The following is a 3,768-nucleotide window of genomic DNA, read 5'->3' on the forward strand; positions in this document are numbered from 1 at the left end:
ATTCAACTCAATTCTGACACTATTTGCCCAGAGATAGCATCATATTCCACAGGTCAGGGGTTCAATCCTGTAAAGCTGTTCCCCACCCACACTTTAGATGCCAGTCGCAAGTCCAGGTTCTCACCTGTGCTTCTAAACAACTGGCTCCAGGTTGGAGGTTTCCATGACCACCTCTTTGGACTTCAGGTTGAAGTAGAAAGGTCATGTGCTCGCTTCGGCAGCACATATACTAAAATTGGAATGATACAGAGAAGATTAGCATGGCCCCTGCGCAAGGATGAAGTAGAAAGGTCAGATTTTTACTTTGTACTTTGTACTTCTGACTATTTGTAAACTAGAAGTTCCCAGGAACCCCTCCTCAGGTTGGACTAATTTACTAGAATGGTGTTCTTTTCAGGCACAGCCCTTTCCTTGACTGTTCCCCAGCCCTTCTGGGTTTTTATGGAGGCTTCATTACATAGGCATGATTGATTAATTCATTGACTATTATTGCTGGTGTCAACCTTCAGCACCTCTACACTCCCCAGATAGCAGTTGGGGGTTGGACCAAGAGTTCCAACCCTCTAATCACAATGTTGATTTCAAGAGCAACTATCCCCCATCCTTAGGTGCTTTTCAGAAAGTAACCTCATTAACATAACAAAAAGCACCTCTATAGCATTCATCCCTTAGGAATTCAAGGGTTTTAGGAGCTCTCTGCCAGAAACAAAGATTAGATAGAGAAATTGCTGTATTTATTAATCTATAAAAAAATGTTATATCTTAAACATATTATCTTACCTAGACACCCATATATTTATTGAGAACTAATTTATAGCTAAGTAAGATAATGTCTAATAATCTTTGTAAGATAATCTATGTATCTTCAATGTCATAGATTAATAGTCATTCCCTTTTAAATTTTATTTTAAAAATTAACTAAATGAGATAGAAAAGTTTACCACTTTAAAACATGAAAAATAAAGCAGATTTTATAAAACAAGTATAACTTTTTTACTAACTGAATTTATGATATGACTACCATCTTAAATCACTTATTTGTATTTACTTTTATTTTAGCTTGAAGTTATGTAGGACATTCTTTGTGAGCACATACTCATCATTTGTTAAACTTGTTATAGATAATCATATTTGTTTCACTTTATCTTTGCAGAATAATCACATTATAATGCTTTCAAGGGCTTATCACCTTGAATCCATTCTGTAACTAAGTTTGGATATTCATCAGGAGGTTGAATTGCAATATTTTTCTCTAAGATTAGGAATGGATCAAATAATATTATGTTAAAAACCATAAAATTGTATGTACTGTCCCATAAATGCAGCATACTCATATTTATTTATTATTTATATATGGTTTTAGACTATTTAAGAACAGAATTACTAAAAACTTATTTCCCTGCTTTTTATTTTCTTTTTAGAGAAAGAACGATGTGGGAAGGGGGGAAGGGAGAGAGAGAGAGTTTTAAGCAATCTCCAAGCCCAGTACAGAAATCAGTCTGGGGCTCAACCTCATGACTCTAAGTTCATGACCTGCGCCAAAATCAAGAGTCGGATGGTTAATCAACAGATATTTAAACTTCACACTTCGTCCAGAAAAGCATTAGATAATCTATCTCTGTATTTATGCAAAATACAAAGTACAAAAAGTAATAGGATTGGGCTTTCTTAGGGGAAGAGTGCAAACCCAATATCATCCCAAACCCAATATCATCCCAGTTCTCAACCATGAGGTTTAGAGCATTTCTTTTCATGGGTTGATTCAGTATTGAAAGTCTTAGCTATCTATTACACATATTTTTAGATTATAGTCACTCAGAATACATTAATTATAATAAAGAGTAGACACTAAAATTTTATCTCTATTGCCAAATTCAATAAAATAAAACTCCCTTATTCTATATATATTAACACTTTTGGAAAATCTTGCTTTCCAGTAATATATACACCCAAATTTGTTGATATATACATATTCAAGCAGTATTTATTTAGGTCAAATGTATAATAATCACAGTTGAGATTTCAGAGGAAAAAAAACACAATTCTTACTTACCCAAACATGCGAACTTTAAGGATAGAAGATTAACTACAAGGAATAGTTGAAAAATATAATAAAAAGTGGTTTGTGTGATCTATATCTTACTATTTTAATATGTATTACATATTTTTTTCTTTTAATATCATTGAAATATTAGAAAATATAAGAAGTACAAAGATAATTCCATACTTACATTCTGTTTGTATCTATCACAGGAGAAAATGGTTGGATGGGTGGATGGATGGATGGATGGACAGATGGATATGTTTTGAAATAACTAACCTTTAGCATATTTCTGAGTTATCTGAAGTTTTACTGTATAGCTAGACCAAATTTTTTTTATCCAATCCCCTGTTGCTGAACTTGAACTTGTTTTTGAAATTTTTCTTTTTGTAAAAATGCTATAAAATCATCCTTTACTGAATATTTGATACATCTTTAGCAGTTTCTTCAAAATGACTTTATAAAGTGGAATTGCTGGAATATGTACACTATTGAAAGCTATTGGTTGATATTAGCTAACACACCCATATGCAATAATCATCTGATATTTTGGTCAAATATTATGCTAAGTGCTAAGAATTAAAAATAACTAAGTTACATGCACACAAACAATACTTCAACTGATCGAACTTACAGTGTGTGAAGCAGACAGATATTAAGTAAGTAGTGCTTAATCACAGACTGATAAGCACTCAGAGCACTATGGGACCATGTGTCAAAACAGCTTAACTTTCGTAGGGAACCTGCTTGAAAAAACACCATCTGCATTTTCAGACCTCAAGTTGAATGGGAGTTTGGTGATGAAATGAAAATGTGAAATGATGAAAAACGCTGTGCCTTTGGAGAGAAGAGCATGAGCAAATGCAGGAGCCTAGATGAAAAATGGCCCCATAGAGAAACAGAAAACAGCAACAACAACAACAACAAAACAAAAATAAGTAGTTAGAACACATCAAATGGAGAGAGGAGGCATGTGCCTGGACAAATAGACCAATCTCACTCCATGTAGCACAACATAACACATTATAAGGACTTTGGTATTTTGTTTGCCCCCCCCCCCACTTCCCCAGGAGTAATGGGAAGAGATTGAAGATTTTTAATCAAAGAGATGGCATAATAGTTTCAACATCTTTAAAAGGTCAAACTGACTGCAGATGAGCCCCAAAAACCTACTCTCCTAAAAACCCCATCTGAAAAGATAATCAATACAAGTCAAATTCTACTATTAAGGCAAAGAAAAAAAGAAAAAGAAGAACACTTGTGAGACAGAATCCTATTAAAGTCTTCATTTAGAGACAGTGGATCAATTATATAGGTCCTTTTAATTAAGTTAATGTAAAGGGGAAAGTACTAACCTAAAAATTTTGGTTTTGCCTGGGCACACCATAGATTAATTTATTTATTGTCTCTCCTTGACATTAACTCCATGAAAGAATTATACAGAGACATATAATGACTTCCCATTCTTCTTTTTCACCATTGTCAGAAGCATTTGAAATAGTATATTTTTTACTTAGTTGACAAATTATCAGCATTTAACATGATTAGCCCTAGTGTCCATAAAGGAGTCTAAAAAATTCCATATATACTTGATTTTAAGCTAGATTTTCAGAGCTCCAGATGTTAGTAGTTAGAAAATTTTTCCCTGGCTAAGACCTTTTACAGCTAGGGGCACCTGGGTGGCTCAGTGGGTTAAAACCTCTGCCTTCAGCTCAGGTCATGATCCT

The 3,768-nt window shown here is 33.8% G+C and overlaps 1 non-coding gene across 1 annotated transcript; it reads left to right on the forward strand.

The window, feature by feature from the left end:
• The first annotated feature begins 205 nt into the window (after positions 1-205).
• LOC123394581 lies at positions 206-312 on the forward strand. The gene has a single exon (XR_006609340.1). It is a non-coding gene; the product is annotated as a U6 spliceosomal RNA (small nuclear RNA).
• The last annotated feature ends 3,456 nt before the right edge of the window (positions 313-3,768 follow it).

Source organism: Mustela putorius, unplaced genomic scaffold (assembly GCF_011764305.1).
Source record: "Mustela putorius furo isolate JIRA1106 unplaced genomic scaffold, ASM1176430v1.1 tig00003834_pilon_pilon_pilon, whole genome shotgun sequence".
Lineage (NCBI taxonomy): Eukaryota > Metazoa > Chordata > Mammalia > Carnivora > Mustelidae > Mustela > Mustela putorius.